This window comes from Eufriesea mexicana, unplaced genomic scaffold (assembly GCF_001483705.2).
Source record: "Eufriesea mexicana isolate 0111107269 unplaced genomic scaffold, ASM148370v2 scaffold2234, whole genome shotgun sequence".
NCBI lineage: Eukaryota > Metazoa > Arthropoda > Insecta > Hymenoptera > Apidae > Eufriesea > Eufriesea mexicana.
In genome coordinates, this window is record NW_016910327.1 from 300,844 (window position 1) to 319,644 (window position 18,801).

Genomic DNA, 18,801 nt, shown 5'->3' on the forward strand with positions numbered 1-18,801 from the left:
GCTCTTCCGCAAGAAGGGAGACAGTACGTTTAATGAAGATATAATGAAGGAAGGCGACTCTGTTATTTAAAACTTCCGTGACAAATTTCTTCCTATATTTAATCTCGCATAGTTTAATGCATCATTGCATCGTGAAATGTCTGCTTTGAAGATAAACTCTTGGTTAAAATTTATTTGTGGAAATTGTAGAAGGGAAGCTGGAGTAATAGGATACTCACAGGATGGAGTTTATGGTGCCTACAAAGGAGTATTCTTCTGCTACCTCTACTTAGCTCCCAAAGCAGTTGGGTTAGCTCTTTTCAACCATTCAAGTTTATTCTTCGATTATGCACTTGTTCTTGGCCCAACGAGACCACTCGTTAGACCTAATTGTCATTAGACCCAAACAAAGAGCTATTCACAATTGTCAGATGCCTAATTGCAAGCTCATTGACAGGTTTTTTCTATCTAAGAATCTCTAAATATAGTATACCTAGTCAGACTTTCGTCGAATATTAAGAACCGTAATTGTCCCACGTCAAACCCATCCAATCATTCTATTGCGCATGCCAATCACCTGAAGTACAATACGATCTTGCCTCATTACGTGATTCCCTTTCTTCTTCTGATCAACCATCATGAACTGACGCCATCTTCCTTGATCTCACCCCTACCAGTACCTATTCGAACTCTCACCAAATACCAAGAGCCCTAACTCTGCCACAGAACCCACGCTCAGCCCATCCAACTGCTCCATTGCATAACCAGACACTTGGAGTATCTCACGATTTTGCCTCATTACGTGTCTCCAACATTGTTTTCTCGTTGGTAACCATCATGAATTGACAGAATCGTTCTTAACACTAGAACTACCGATTTTTAGTGGGCACCTAACTACAACGTGCACAGATTATGGTAATTTCAACGGTACGATGAATACGAGTGAATATATCGGTTACAGTTCTTTCTTAATATGAAGTTGATACCAATTTTATTCTTAAAGCAGGTGTATGTGTTCGGTGATTGCAAAAATGAAAATTCTGGGACCAGTCATTTTCATTGGGTTGGCAGTTCTAGTGTTAATCTCGCTTCTACCAGTACCTATTTGATATATATAATCTCGAAACGTATCATTCATACTCACTCCCTCGTCAGTTGTACCAAGAACCCTAATTCTCACGCGAAATTCACGTCCAACCGAACCTCTGTTCCAATCCACTGAGTCTGTTGCATAAGCCAATCACCTAGCGTACTACCCAGTCTCTCCAACGATTCTTCTCTTGGATCACGATCATGAATCAACACCATCTTCCTCAATCTCACCTCTACCGGTACCTATTTAGTATGAAGATAAGCGAAGATCTAAGCGTAGCATTCATGCTCACTCTCCTGTGACACCAACACGAAGGACCCTAATCCTCCTACGAAACCCACGTCCAACCCATCCAACCGTTGCATTGCATAACCAGGCACCTGGAGCACCTCACGATCTTGCCCCATTACGCGTCTCTCGAGCGCAGACTCTTTTTTCGGTAACGATCATGAATCGGCGCGATCCTCCTTAACCGGTCCAGCACGAGGGGAGAATTTTAAAACACCGGCTCGAAACAGGTTGACCGCGGTTTTATCGTGGTCAAGGTCCTCCGCGAATCCAGGTCGCCGCTGGTCGCGTATCACGGTCCTTAAAGGGCTGTTCCAAGGACGCGTTCCGAAGGATGAGCAACAGACCGAGCGGGGAATGCGATCTCCGCTCATTGTGCACCACGGTGACGTCATGCTTGCTCGATAAAGCACGGGTCGGTAAATAGGAGCAGGGACCGGTTTCTTCTCAGCGGTTTTATTTAAACGAGCAACGCGACGGTGCTGCCACTTCGACGAAACCATTGCGAAACACGTCCGTTCGTTTGCCCGTTTCAGGCAACTGGGTCGCCTGCCTGGAAGAATAGATCGATGTTCCGTGCTTCTCCATGTCTGCTCGATTTCGATCTCTCATATTTGTGGGGTGGGTCAATTGTGTGATGACAGAGGCGATATTTCCTACGACTGGAATCCATGAGACCTTTTGGTGTCCATGAGACCTTTCATGCTAGAATACTCGAACGTTGTTCTTGGTTGGGCATAAACTATGGTTGATAATAGAGGTGTCTCTGTGGGCATGTTTAGGATCAGAGTTGGGGCTAGTAGAGCTGCATGTACAGGTAACCCTCCTACAACGCGGCATCCTATAACACGGTTTCACTATAACACGATTCACAAATTGCGGGAATCCTCCTAGAACACGGCATCCTATAACACGGTTTCGCTCTGAGAAAATACGATAAGAAAATTGCGAAACACTGTACTTCTACATGAGCAGTGACGACGAAGAAATTTATTAAATTAAATTTACGTTAAATTAAAATAATATTTTTCTTTCTTATTTGTTCTGTGTTGCACATACATTTATATTTTTAATAAAAATTAAGTTGTTTATGTAGAATTAGAAAAGAAATTTTTTAGTAAGTTTTCGAAACGTAACCCCCCTTTTTGTACTGGCTCTGGGTCTCATACAACACGGAATTTTCTAGGAACCTATCTACCGTGTTATAGGAGGGTTACCTGTATACTATTGCTGAGGAATTCGTGTTCAGTGAGCATTGTACGAACATTATTACTCAGAAATCAAAGTGATCGAGTCTACTTCTTGAATTATTTTTTATTATTATTTTTATTATTATTTTGTAATCTTAGTGTCAGATTACTCGATTGCTCCTTGACTTTCTAGGCTTCAATAATTTCCTGTGTTCTAGTTTTTGGAGCTAATCGATTTGGCGAATGAGAGGGGTACGTGGAAGTTTTTCAGGGAATATCGAAAAATTTGGGGTTGGTTATTTTAACCCCTTGGCGTCAAGTGATCGAGTCTCTGGCACCTCGTGCCTCTCCCATGCCAACGCGTGGATTGACGTGCCAGCAACGTCGTTTGGCGCCAAGGGGTCAAAGAGTAAATTCGTGGTTTAAAAATATTTTTATTTCGAGGTGTTATAAATTGGAAGGAATTAAACGGTGTTTATAATGAATGTTATCTTTAATCGTATGCCAGTTTGTCGAGGAAGAGGAGTTGGGTGTTAGGTCTGTGTCATTCCAATCCTTTCAGTCTTCGCGCGCAAAATATATTCGTTTGCATTAAGATATGTTAATACAGGTATGCCACTGATTGCAAAATTAAGGAAATGTAGTTAAATTATGAAGTGTCGAATGTGATTCGAATTGCAAAGGTAAAATATTTGTAATATTAACTTGGAATAAGTGGTCATTAAAATATCGTGGAAGTTGCATATGTGCATAAAAATTCGAATATATTGTTAATTATGTTCATAAATTTATTTATCTATTTATTTATTTTTCTTTCTCTTTCTCAGACAAAATTCCAAATTTTTATTCACTAATTTTCAATGTAATATAATTCTTTTCCTCTATTTTTTATTTTAATTTAAATATCCTTTTACTGTGTTCACAACTCAGCTTTCACAATTGTTATCGAATTTCTTTTCTGTTAGAAATCTGCACCATCTTATTTCAATTTTAATGTACGTTTTAAAGGTTATAAAATTGAATCAATGTACTTTAGATCTATATGTTCCGTGGGAATCTTCAAATCGGATTGTTGCAGTAAAGCCTGGGTCGGAAGAGAATCAGCTAACAGTGTTAGGCAAAGTAGAAATGCTGAGAGGCTTTGCTTAAGCTTATTACAAAAAAACTGACGCTTGAAGAAAGTACGTAATTCTATTTTCGCAGTATCTGTGATTATATACTCTAGGCACTTAGGCTTATTCGTTAATGAAACGCTTCTTATTAATCCTGGACAATACTAATCAAAATTTGTCAATGAAAAATCGTCGCAAGTGAATAGCTCTTTGCAAAAGAAAATAAAAAATATCTGGGCTGCAGAAAATTTTATAGAATTATGAGTTCAATAATTTTATTAGGAAAATACTAGGATAGCATAAATTTAATTACAAGATAAAACAAACAAAATTGTTTGTAACTGAGGAAGTATATTTAATTTAAAAAAACGTATGACTATAATTTAAAAAAAATTTTGAGAATTATATCCATATGTATTTTTTTGTTACCAGTGTATATTAGTGAATTATTTCCATTTTTGTCGTCATTTCGCGCACAAAATGGTGCGAAGTTTATATAAGGTGTCCTAAGAAAAAACGTATACACACTTTCATACCTTATTCTTTCTAATTTATTTTTTCTTTTCTAGGTACAACCCATTTAAAATAATCACGCAAAGTGTGTATACATTTTTTTCGGACACCCTGTATATAGAAGCCTAGATATATTTCGCAAATCTCTTACTACAAGGTTTCGTATTTCATAAATATAATGAATAATAAATAAATATAAAATACTGCTGCAAAGTCACTTACTTTAAAAATGTCATACTGCAAGGCCTCGTACTGCAAAGTCTCATACTTCAAAAATCTCATACTTCAAAAATCTCATACTTCAAAAATGTGCAGCGCCCAGTAATACTTCACGATCTCGACTTTTATGGTTTACCGATCGAAAATTTGGGTCGCGAATGAAGTTATTAAGAAAACACAGCCTCTCCTTTTTCGGTCAAGGAGAGTGTGCCATTAGACAGCCCGGAAAGGAGTCTCGCGTTACGCCGACACTTTAATTGACTTTCGAAAGCTTCCCCGGTTCGGACGCTCATTTCACGTGTTGCGGTGCCCATGGAGAGAGACAGAGGCAGGAACATCGTCGAAAAATTTGTATAGCTATATTTAGTTCCTGAGTCACTATGACTCGCATTTTTCCAACACGTCGTTGCTCGAAATTTTGGATTCCTCGAGTCTTCTCCAACGAGTTACGATTAAACGTGAAACTCGATTTTCCCCTTTCATCGTGAGAATAAGTATTAGCATAGTAATTAGGGTCGTATCGATTAACAATATTTTCTAAATTCGACTTTTTTAATATCCATGATATATACCATTTTTTAAGACAGTATATTTAATAAAGTTAATAATTTAAAGCAAGATTTAATACATATATACTTACTATGTATATATAAACTTAAAATTATTAAATTTTGTTAATTAATTCAAATTATTAATCTTATTGATATTAAATTAATAACTTCATTATATAAACTATTTTAAAAAATGGCGCATATCATGGGACATCCTTTAAAAAAAAATATTTAAAATATAAATATATGTGTATATAATATAAAAAGCAATCTGGAGAATATATATGTATTATATATGAGAGTAGGTATATATATGTTCATTTACTGAAGAGAAAGTTCACAGAAGAAATAACTCTGCACGATAACCTCCAAAAGTATTGAAGATTTATAAGACAATGGTAGATCACTAATGAGTGAGATCGATGTTCATTGTCTCTTCGTTTCCACTTCATTAACCTCTGTAATTAAACTGGAGAATTTCGTTGAAGAGAAATCTTAGAAAACTTTCATCGAGATAACATTGTCCAAACTGAACGTTACAAATAGTGGAGCCCATTACTGTCACATCCTTGCTTTCGCAGTCTCTGGGATAATTGTTCTAATGGAACTAACACATGCTACAATTGTTCCCTGCTTGGTGTAAATAGGAAAAGTAAAAATGAACAAACTGGCTTTGCTCGAGTTACATGACTCACAGAAGCTAAGAATAACAGTGTTAGATGTCTGAGAGAAGAAGAAGGAAATGAAATTTAGAGGTTAGAATTTTAAAGCCGTGAAATTTTTCATTTTGATTCGTTCTAAATTTGAAACAAATAGAAGTATTTGAAATAATTTCTAGCATTACTATGTTTACAGGATTAATATTTTATTGATTAAGTAAATGAATATAATTTTGAAGTTCTTCCAATCAGCTATATGGTGTTCTAAATGAAATATATATATTTCAGTTGAGCCTGTAAATTTGATTAGGAAGTTATTTTATTTAAGTATTCTTCAGACAATCCATATATATCAGAATATATTATACTCCAATTATTTGGAATTCGAATTCAATTCAAAATTAAAGTAAAAAATTGAATTAAAGTAAATTTAATTCGAAAATTATTGCAATGAAAATGTCTTTAATAACGTATATATTTCTAAGATACCATGTATTACATTCTAATCAAGCCAGAAATTTCAATTACATACATGATGTATCAAACCTAACCTTACATATCTAAATCTCCATTTCTACTACTAGGCTTCCATGTTTACTAACCAAAACCTAACCTCAAACAACATACAACCAAACCACCCATCGTTACGAAAAACCAAAAACAAATAGCTTCCAAATAAAGTCACTTATCATTATCAAAAGATGAAAACAATTAACCCTTTGCACTCGGCGATCTTTTCGTTACAGAAACATAGCAATTCGAAGACTAAATAAATTATAATATTTTCAAAACGGTAAATAAGAAGTGTAAATTAATTGTAAGACCTTAGAATTATTTTGCCTCGATATTCCACGCGTCGTTGGGCAATTTTAAATTGGAGATATTAATTAACAATGATCTTTAGAATCTGATTAAATGGCGACTGAGAGTCACCTCTAGAGTGCAAAGGGTTAACTTCCGGAATCTTAAAGATCCATCACATGTATCATCTGTCGACACCTCAGTTCGCTTCTGAATCGAGTCTCGTTGCAGCCGGTTGGTTTGCGTAATCCTCGCGGATCCAGTAAGACAATCCGCGTGTTGGAAAGCTTAGATCCACGGCAGGGTTGAGTTACCGGCCACATCCATTGGTGTCTCCCCTCCGCGCGGCCATTTCCCCTAGGTTTCCCTCGGTCTAGGGTTACCTGCGGCTCACCTCCTCGCTCGCTTTCCTCCGCTTCGCGCTGCTTTTGGTCTTTTACGGCTAGCAGCCCGATCGATATCGCGAACGCGCCAAGGAACACCGGATGCAGCGTCGGATACGCCGGAAAACGTTTTCTCGCTCTTCTGCCGCTTGGCTTCTATCGATTTGCCTGCTCACTGTTGCACGGCCATTGATCACGGTTTGCTCTGTGCACTACGATTATTTGTAGATACTACAGATGGTTTTCTGTAAATTTTAGGGGATTAGGAAAGTGAGTGGATGAGTAGAAATTTTGTTCTGTTTAAGGTGTATCACTGGTGTAGGTATGGAGTCAACTGTAGAATAATATTTAGTACAGTAATATTAATTTTGATAATTTTGGTTTTGAGTGTGGATGGGACCTGTGGTATAATAAATCTGATCAATGTTTTACTCTTTAAATTACAACTTGGAGTTAGGTACCTTTCATCAAAAATTTTGTTAAAATCTACTTCATAATCATTGATCTTAATTAAAAGCATTTATATATATCATGTATACATGATATAATCTATTAATCTAGGATCTTTAGTCTAGATTATCTTCAATCTGTATATCTCTAATCGGTAATCTTTACTCTACGTTTAAATTAAAATTTTTAATTGAGTATTTTCCAAGTATCTTTTAAATGTCCTTTAGATATACATATATATTTTACTAATCTTCATATGCAGACCGTATTTACTCTAGTCATTAGGTCTTTTCGAAGGCTTAAGGCCTATTACGTTTGTCTAAAAATATGAAATATTTTCCACTGAATAATTCGTAATCCAATGATCGAAATGATTCGTAAATTTATTTACCAACGCGTTAATTCGTTAGAAAACGTACTCATTGTACATCAGCTTAACTCATTGTACAACTAACTTAATCCTAGCGGTCAGTGTAACGTGCTTAACCTCTTCACGAGTAAGCGTTTCGCCAGTCTTAGGACGACCTACCGCTTAACTCACTAGCGCCACCGCGGCACGTATCTCCAATATACGTTTATCTTAAATATCGCGAATATCGTTGAATTATTTTGTAATTTTACTGATATAATCTTACTCGTGGAAGGGTTAAGGTTAGCCGAATGGGCTGAGCAAACGACTATAGCAAATACTGAACCTCTCTTCACGTATTGCCAAGGCGAAAGCGTCACTCAAACGACACGATCGATCGGTTTGGTGAATGTCAAAGGGCGAGGCTGCAACGTTGTAATTTTCTTAGAACTTAAGACGAAGTAACTCGAGAACGTGTCTAGCGGGGCTTTTCTCTGATGATCGTTCATTGTTGAGGATGGTGAATCTTACACCTATTGATTTCGTGGCGTGCTGCGAAGTAATAGGATCGGTTTCAATAATGAAATTACAGCTCGAGATGCATTTATAATCGTAAATCGAATTACAAATAGGTTTATCGCTCGCGAAGATCTCGGGTACACATGAGATGCAGCTATTTGCATATTTATTTTGCAATATCGGCATTAGAATAAACACGGTCGATGAGACTGTCCAGGAATAACTCAAAGATCTCTGAGTTTGTTTTTCCAATTTTCATGTATTTACTTATGTATGTAGAAAGAAGGGGCAAAAATAATTTGTTAATTTTGGGATTATTAGATCATTCAAATTGACTAGTTTCAGACTTTTTATTTCTTAGACAGTGAAAATTTGGAACCTGGCCTTTTTAAGAAAGTATACCTAATTATTTCCATTATAGTACCAATGGGTGTTCCAAAATTCACGCAAGAAATAATCTCGATAGAAAACACATTAAAAATTATTAATTAAAGAGAAAAAATTATTAATTATTTAATTAAATATTATTGAAGAATGAATTTATACTGTTCATATGTATATATATATTGTTCATCTTTTATTACAAAAGTTGTTGCTATTAAGAACCACTGTATAACCTATATGCAAGTACCACGACTCCATCGATTCGGTTTAACTGCGCAGTTACACGAACTTAGCTTTCTCTTCTCATCACGAGGTGTAATTATTGGTTCTATCGAAACGGATCGACTTCTCTATCGCAACAAGTTATAACAACTTTGCAACAAAACTTTTCCGATATATATTTCCTCACGAGAGAAAGCTACGAAGTAGGGTTCCCTAAGTACATCCCTGCTAATCACCTAGTCGAGGTTATACCGTGTCTGCCCGCGAAGAAGGTGGAAAAAGACGAGTATGGCAACTTATCTCCGATTACGGAATTATTTTAATACCCGGTTTCCGTGCGAGCTGGTTAATCGCTGTCGAGACCGGTGCTTTCACGCTCGCCACCTTCTGGCGAATGCTCGAGTTCCCAAGCGGATTCTCCGCCTGTAGGTAGGCAGCCGTATCATCGCAATACGCTCCATTTACACGCGTATCCTGCCTTTTACGTAGCTGCACGCGTGTCCTTTGCGCTTTTTCCTCTCTCTTCCACCGTAGCGCCCTCTATTTCTTCTTCTCTTTCATCTCCCGTTTCTTCCGCCTCTTCTTTTCTTCGTTTTGATTCGTAGCTGGTTGTAGATGAAGGGAGAAAAGAGTTCGCAACCTCGAAACCGCAGCAGACTGGTTCCCGTTGCTCTTATTGGCGCAGAAAACCGCGATTCCACGGTCGCTTTACCCTTGCCCCTTTTTCTATTCGCTCTTCCTCCTTTCGCAGGCTGCAAAGGATACCATTGACTCCCGTACATTGAGGTTTGTTGATCCAGTTTGATTAAAAAAGTTTTCGTCTGTGAGCGGGGGAAGGATATTGCAGGTCACGTATAGTGTTAGAATTATTTCTGTGCAGTTCGATTATAATATATAATATTCATATATCAATATAATCGATTCATTGTAATATGAAAGAGTTGTGAATATTCTGAGTCTACGCCTATGCTGACAACTCGTGCGCTCTCTATCGCTGTCTCACTCGCTCGCTTCCATTCCTCGTGAATTGAAGTCGAATATTTATATATCGATATGATCGATACATTGTAATATAGAAGAGTTGTGTCCATCGGGCGACGAAAAATTATTTCCACGATCGACATTCAATCGTCGCTCGACACCATCTTCGATCAGTGAAATACGATCCCCGTCGGACGGGTTGCATAACGGCGCATGCGCAGACGGCGTTCGATTCGGTAGACGCACCTCGACTGCTCGCAAGGTTAAGGCCAGATTATTTGGTTCGTTGGCAAGCAGAGAACGTGCGGACAGATTGAACTGATGCAAGAACGAGAGCACACGCGCCATGGAGCCTCGACACCGCCTAGAGCCGAGACGAAACGCGGCTCATTAACGCCGTTTGCGTAATGCAATTAGCGCGGCCAGCCTCGCCCAACCCTTGCTCGTGAGCGCGGAGCTCTCGTTCCTGCTGGTGTTACTGGGTGCGGTCGTATCCTGCACCTGCGTTTTTTTCCCGACGAACCTATTGAAATACTCCATGCGTGTCCCCTTATGCGTGCATATGAGGCACCTTTGACAATTTAAATGCAATTTGAACGAATTTAAATCTCTATTCTTATTTATTTATCGTCTTTCCAAGCATTCATTATTATTGATATTTATTATTTTTTATACTTTAATTAATTGAATTATTTCAATTAATCGAAATTCTACAATACGTATATAACATCCATTTTTTACTGAAGTTAAACTATTAGAAGTATGCAGAAAATATGGAATTAATTTCTAAAATTATCTCTGAATGAATATTAATGCATCTTAGGGTACCTTGATTTTGATTTTTCAATAGACTCTTTAAAGATTTTCAATTTATTTTATTTATCTTCGTATTTGTTCGGTTATTAGAATTTACCCCATTTCTATTTAAAACACTTGGCTTGAAATTCCTAAAAAATTTCAAATGTCAAGAAATTCGATATCAGAAGAGTTTTCTTTTTTTAACACGCATTGAAAAATGCGGGGTCCCGCAAATTTGAGTATGGCAGCGTTTATTTGACGGTTGCGTGTTTTTACGCAGGGGTGTAGTTAGATTTAGGGATACGATATTAAAAGGGGTCCAAGTGCCATTATATCCATATCTGCATTATTATCAGCATACATGTATCAAGTTCCCCCAATTCCCTCTTATCGTGTTAACTGAAGGCGGTATTATTGTAAACCGGCTTAAAAAAATCGATTTTTTTTTTTTTACATTTTCTCAAAGTATATGCTTTCGAAAATATCTGTGCAAATGCTGACACTTTTTAATTTTCGAAATTTCGCTGTTTTGGTCATTTATGCTATAGCTGTATTTTTACTAATTAATATGCTTCTTAGTTTTTTCGATCAGAATTCAATGTATATTAATCAATCGACTTGTATAAGAGAATTAATAGCAAATTAATTAATTGAGGTAGTATGCTATCGTGCAGTAAACAGTCGATCAAGAATTCCTCTTGCGTTCAGGTCGGCCATCGCGGTGCATTATGTAGATTACCAAACTATTACCAATGCAAATAACAGCAAAAATACATTTAAGTATGCATTAGCCGCTTTCTAACAACCATGTTCATGGTTAAAGTACTCGAGGAAAACTAAAAGATTTCAGGTTGTCGAGTCGATAAAGACACGAATAAAAATATACGATTTAAGTTCGAGAAGAATTCCGAGTACTTACCATCCGAGCGGAAACATTGAAACTCACTGTAGAATGGGTCAACAAAGTCGTGGCTGAAGTAATCGAGATAGGCAAAAGAATCGCAGTAAACTCATTCCGAGAAAGTCGATGTAAAAGTTTCCGCGAAACTTGTTTAGGACCACAGCTTTCGAAGAACACTGTCCTATAAACACGGAGTTATGTTACTGTAACAACGTGATATTTATTTTTATCTGAATCGAAGTTTATTTCTGATTTTCGAATATTAATAAAAAAATGCAGACGTTTGAAATATTTTCGTTTTAATAATAAATCGAGGATAATAAAATCGGGTCGATAAAGTACGCTTTCGTTACCCTTGAATATTGTTGAACACGTAGTTCGAAAATATACCGCTAGAGGGTTGTACGGTGATAAACAGGAGATGAATATAATCCTTGTGAAGTAATATTTAATTGTAAAATTAAATTCAGTCTCAAAACCAATTCCCAGTGAGTAAGATATTGGCAAATGTCAAGCTCCAAATGCAAACAAATTTTATACCAAATTTCATTCATTAAAGTCTAAAATAATTAGGAGGTAAATGTACCAGTAATCTTCCTAGACTCGTCGCTAGAGGGATACTCGCATGACACGTTTCTCGAAAGTGCTTACTCGTCTCTACCAACCTTATAAATATTACGTTCAATTATAATTTTATTATCCATATAACTGATGCATTAGCCTGTTAGAACAGTATTTATAATATCAATATTCTTTCTTCTCCTCTATCCTGTAAAAATATATATCAGTGTCACATTTGTTGAAAAATAATCAATTTTAAAAGCAGGCTTTTTCATATTGCTATGTACATGACAGAAGTATTGTGTTCTCTAACAATAGGGATAATAATTACTCTTAATCGCTCCCCTCGTATTGTCACGTCTAATCAAGAGCCTGCAATTAACATTTGTATACGAACTTGGTGCAGTCACAAGCGTAGTTGTGCTCATATTATTTCGTGCCATCGCTTACTAACAGACTTCCGTTATTATAAAAATCGATGATGTACGAAGAAGAAGGATGTTGGACAAAGATAATTGCTCGATACCCGAGATAAAAATCGTTCGAGTATTCCGACGGTACCTAAATGCGTCGATGACACGAAGTTGCTATTGGTTCCTGCATCGTGACGTAACCTGCTAATAAGATTCATTTATACGAAAACCCGTAAGAAATGGCCTGTCGTGGCACAATATTTGCATGGCCGCAGCTTGAACGCGGTTACACGACTCTAGATGGCCACATGATGCAATGTCTATTTTTAATAGCGTCTGCTAGCATATTAGCTAGCGGCTAGTCGCTGTCCGATTTTGCGAATCGACGCGAACGGAACGTTGATTTTGAGTAATACGATCTTATGATCCGTTATAAATACTGTTGAGCTGTCTTTTCGAAGGGGCGAACGTACTGATAGAGCCCTCGCATTTTCTCTTAGCACGTGAGCCATTCGGAATTCTTTAAAAGTTTGATAATTTAACGATTCAACGATTTTATGAGATTTTTAACTTGTGGTGCAACAACAGTTATAATATAAGACTTTTTTAAAGAAATATCTTAACTTGTAAATTATATATGTATTATAAAAAGTTAGGTTAGATTACTTGCACGTTATGGATATTATGAAATAACGGAATAATTTTTATTTTAGAAAATTTGTTTTTTGAATTTTCGAAAATTAGGAGATCATTTCTAGTTCTAAAAACGAAATAGGATAGTTCAAGTATCCTGATGGTAACAGGATATTAACATTCTGAGCTGACATTTTTTCACTATTCCAAGGATGTTCAGAGATCCGTCTACTTTGACTCCCAAATCCTTTGGCATTCCAAAATCCTGAATACTCGAGTCGTGATGTCAGTATCATGGTCATAGATCTTATATAATCCTGGCCGAGACCTTTGACACTAGATCTACCAACCTGCAATATTAATCTAAATGTACTATACATAACTAATAACAAAGTGGAAGTAATCAAAATAATAATAAGTAAATAATTATATTTCTCATTTAATAAAAATGAATATTAATTTTAGAAAAAGTATAGCACATTTTCAATAATTATCATATAAATACAAAGGGTCTTAAGCTAATTATTTTAATTCGCTTGACAATTCCAGTATTAACAAAATCATTCTATGCTGCAGAAAAAAATAAAAAAATAAATAAAGATGCTTGTCACGTAGAGGCAGGTGACCCTTTCCTAAGAAACTCGTTCGATATTTCGCCTGTTTCATTCATTGGTCGAGTTCCAGGGTTGCTTCCCCTTTTCACCAAAGTCCCTAACCCACGCGAGAGACCAACTTGTCCCCCCACTCCTCTCCCTCAATATTTCGCCTACAATCCATGCTCATGTATATTCGAACGGAGTCAGTCGATGGTATCTTAAAAACGATTCACGACACGGGACGAATAATAACGAAGGCGGTGACGAATCACGCGATCCTGGCAAGTTCCGGAAACTTGGAATACGTTCCAAGATCAGACGATTGTTCGATAATGCGTGAATGACCTGTGATTAACGATAATTTTGTTAAAAAGAGTCCAAAGGCTTATCTAAAAAAAAAAAACTATTATTTTCAATGAAAATAGTGAAAGAATTTTTTTCATCAATTTTATAAAATTATATTTCTAATAAAACCGTGACTAATTACTTATGTAGAATATTTAGAAGTTATTTTCTAAAAATATATCTCGAAAATACAAATTTGTATTAAATTAATGTATTGTAAATTTGTAGAAAAATATTTTTCAACAGGGAATCGCCATATTTCTTCTTTCATTTTTGCATGCAGTCGTTAAAACTTCATTGAACCCTCAAGCAGGAGAACAGCTTATTGGCACCGTCAACAGATCCTCAATCATATCTTCCCAAGTCCTAATATCTCTCATTACTCTACACGTTTCATCGAATGATACATCATCCCGTGTTAAAGAGGCAATAAAACGTTGAATATCGATGAAAATTATTCCGTAACTATACACGCGGATATCGGGTATCACTGGACGACCGTTGGCAGGATAGCCAAAGCGATGGCGAAACGTTGGCAACCACGTTGAGGTCATTACAAACGCGAATAGTTGGCAGAAGTGCCCTCTTTGAGTTATCGTAACAGGTGGCATCACACAACTTGCTCTTTTTCTCCTTCAACTCTCGTAATCGATGAAGTACGGAAAATGTGTTTTCCTAACCTTTCGATCTTCGCAACCTAACCTAACCTAATGCAACAAAACTTGCAATTCACTTTGGTAGATATTCCTCCTTTATAGAGTTTGTTAAATGCGGCGCTGTAATGGTATTACACTCATAAATCTTTCAAAATTTGTACTATTCACATCCAATAAAACGTGATCACTTTGTCAGATAGAGTAGAGTCTTATATCTGCAGTAACACATTCTTCATTGTGAATAATTTAAAAATTTTATGTGTAATTTTTGTTCACATATTTTATACACTAGGTGATAGAAAGATGATATTACATTGATAATATTATCATATAAGATACATTACTTTAAGTACTGACATACTAAAGGTGCAGTTTAAGATAATATTGATATTGATTAGGGTAGTAAGTGAGCACTTTCGAGAAACATGTTGTATGGTGAATCCATCTGGCGGTGAATATTGGAAGATCACGTTAGAAAAATTGATGTTTTGTGGGTAGTCTGCTATATTTGTTCGTGTATAAGTAGGAATAGATTTTCAAGTAAGATTTTCATAGAAATATATCCTGATAAAGAGATTAAAATTAAAAAATACAAATACTTTAAAAAATTTGTTAAATCTGTGATAAGAAAAAGTATAAGAATGTTAGAATTGCATTCACTCCTTTGCTGAATGAAAAGAACAATGAATAGAAACAGTTAGGCCTTGGCTGTGTGTATTTCGTTTGTTCTGTTCGTTTCCATTCATTCATATTTGCTTATGTCCCTTTGTTAGTTATGAATTCGGCTTTAAAATGTGGTTACTAACAAAAATGTTCGAATGCTTATTTATGATCCTAGAAAGAAACAAAGAACGCATTAGAAGGATATATTTTAATATATGTAGTATTATACCTTATATATGTATAACATGTAGTGTATATACCTTATCAATTGATAAGGTAGATATCCATATCCTTCGGAGTAAATCATTTTGCGGATACTGAACCAAGATGATGCAGTAGCTGTACAACAGATGGAGCTAGATTAGCAATCCTATATTGCTATGTGTATAATACTCTTGGTGATCTAGAAACGTCTGTTATGACGAATGTATCTTTATTTATTCGTGTGTAACTTTCATTGATGCATCTATCGTTTTGTCAGGGATAATTTTCGGTGCTATAAAACTAGATTACATTCGACAAAATTTACGATGTTTATATGTTATTAACGAACGCGATAAAACAGATCAAAGAGAAAATGCAAATAATAACGTATCTGTGTCGGTGCGTAATGACATGCGATTGATCTTTATTCTTAGAATTTTATTTTTAATACTTCAGTTTTAGAAATGATAGTTATTAAATTTATTTACAGATAGTAATTCGTAAAGAAGAGTAGTATGAATTTATTTATTTATATAAACATTTACAATGTATGGAAATAAATATTTTTATAAAAGTTACTCATTAGCATATAGTATAAGCAATAAAAGGTAAATCAATAATGAAGATGTTCAATAATATACTTATCTGAAATTAGATATTAAATATTTTCAGACTATAACCTACAATTGAAAGTTATAACATTGCAATAAATTACTTACTATGTAATGATCTGCAGATGACAAAAAGAATATAACGTCGAATAAAGAACTGAAAAGGAACGAGCTGTTTCGTGTATATTGATTCGAAGATTCGTTTAGATATCGAGGCCGAATTCGTGGCGCCCTTTAGCCGTCATTTTTCTACGCTTATTATTTCTCCCTCGATTCCTTTCTTCCACCCCTCACTTGCCATCTTCGTTTTATCGCCAGTCAGACTGATAGCAGTTCCGGCCAATGAGACTCGTAAAACATCCTCGCGTTTCAGGTTTATAGTCGTCCCCCCCTCCATAACCTACTTTCTGAATACGTTCGTATAATAGGTACACGCGCTCCATCTTTCGTCCTAGCTTCATATTATACTTGCCCTTTCCTTCTCCGGTAGAGCTACACGCGCGCCGTATAGAGGGAACCCCGTAAATTATTCAGCAGGGGAACCATAAACACCCGAATTTTACAAATGATATTTATGAACTTGCTATTTTTGTATCGTACAGTGAAATTGGTCAAGTTGAAAATCTGTAGATGACAATATGATACAATCAGAAGAGAATAAGGAAGAATTTGAAGAGTGTGGTTAAAAAGTATGATGTTATTGGATAGTAAATGAATGTTTACTTTTGGATAGACAAGTCCAATGTGGAAAAGGAAGTTTTAAAATTGGTAATAGGTATAAAAATATAAGTATTATTATTTAGTTATACCAATTACCTTATTTGTTATGGCTATTTATTATTTATTATAATAAGAAACAGAATTTTTCCCAAATTGATAACAGAAATAATATTATTACTGGATTATAGAATATCTTTCTGTTACAAAATAGTAAGGTTAAATTGAAAAGCAATGAGTGGCTATTTGTATAATGGAAGAAAAATTTTCGAAATTACTAACATTTAGAAGATACGTCTGTTGTACAATGGTAAGTATGAAAATTAGGAATTTATAAATGATAATTCTATAATAGAAAAAGGAACTGTCAGAGATTGAAAAATACATAATTACTAGGTAATGAAAATGTATTTTTCTTCCATCTTTAAGAATACGAGATCGTTCAGACATGAACAGAAATAAATATTTAAACTGGATACAGGATGTATATATTTTTCGTATTGTATGTTAGATGTTACTACGACCGGAAGTGCATCCCCTTTTGCTCCAGAGGATGATTCACATACGGAAACATTTTGTCCAAAAATAGAGAATGCTGCAGTTCTTAAAAAGTTAACCAAAAACAAAGTCAAATTTATTTAATTTATCACTTTAATTAATTTTTTCAATTTTCTTTTTTCTTTTCTTTTAATTTATTTATTTGATAACATAAGTCAAATGTTACTTTTTTGTATCATCACTATCACTTCACATCTTTTTCAGGTACTAAAAGAAAAGTATTACCGAGTCAGCGAATTTACTAGAATTTATTAATTAATCAAAAAAGAAATATCATATCTGTTCCCTATTTTATCACCAGAGTAAAATCACTTTATTCTGCTTATCTTTAAATTGTCCACTTCAAACTTTATTTGCTTCCATTATTTGCTTCCACTTTAATTCAATCGATTTATGGCACTTTTCGATAAGTCATCTTATTTCCCAAATTTCCAACTTGGCAATTTATTTATTTATTTATTTAAGAAATTACTCATAGTCTGCATGTAGGACATTAAGAAGATGCTTGTCCTTTGTTACCATATACAATATTAACAATAATTTTCGATTTATCGATATCATCATCATGCAAAAGGCGATACAAAAATAGTTCACCCTTCATCCTGGGCGGATAAGAAATTTGCTAGTGTGCATATTCGAATAAAATATGCTGCCAAAACCACCCTCGTATGTTCTGTGTTATCGCATCTACTACTGACCACGAGCAAAGCAGTGTCGGTTTTAGTGTGCAACTCGCGTGATCACAGAAATGGGTCTGCCCTAGCTGATTTATTAATACAGACACTTAATCGAACAGACGACCTGAATTCCTGGCCTTGTCTTGGCCTATGTGCGCAAGAAAATTGATGAATTTCCCTGGGAAACATATACTGGCTGATCTAATATTATACATTTACTAAAAACGTTTTTCATGTAAGACAAGAATCAAAATTTACGATGCGCATGGATTTGTGGTTGTAGATTATCATAAATTTATGGTTAAAAGGCAGCGATTTTATTCTTAGGAATTAATTGTACTGGGGTGGTGTGTATATTTGTTTTCAGAAATATTTGGACACACATACAATTCAGGTCTTCACACCATTTTCTCTACACACTCACTCTTCCATCAGTACCAAAAATATTGTACTCTATATTCACACTAGAATTACTGACTTGTAATGTATAGCTAAATATAGCAGAGACAGATAATAATTGAAGTGGTGTGATGAAAATAAATAGCTATGTGATATTATATTTCTATCTTTAAAAGTCAACATTGACTTTGCCAAAATGTTTTCACTTGCTGCAAAAACAGGAGTTTGGAACTAGTCATTTGGTCACACTGTTCATGTTATTTTTCATATATGTATTATTATCAGCAATATTTTTATAATATAGTAATCAAAGAGATAAAATTATGTAGAATTTAGATTAGAATTTTATTAATGTATTAAATCACGTAGTAGGGAA

At 35.3% G+C, this 18,801-nt stretch overlaps 1 protein-coding gene across 3 annotated transcripts in view; it reads left to right on the forward strand.

Moving 5' to 3' along the window:
- LOC108549876 (heat shock protein beta-1) overlaps positions 1–18,801 on the forward strand; it is a 46,449-nt gene that overhangs the window by 25,749 nt on the left and 1,899 nt on the right. The window lies entirely within an intron of this gene.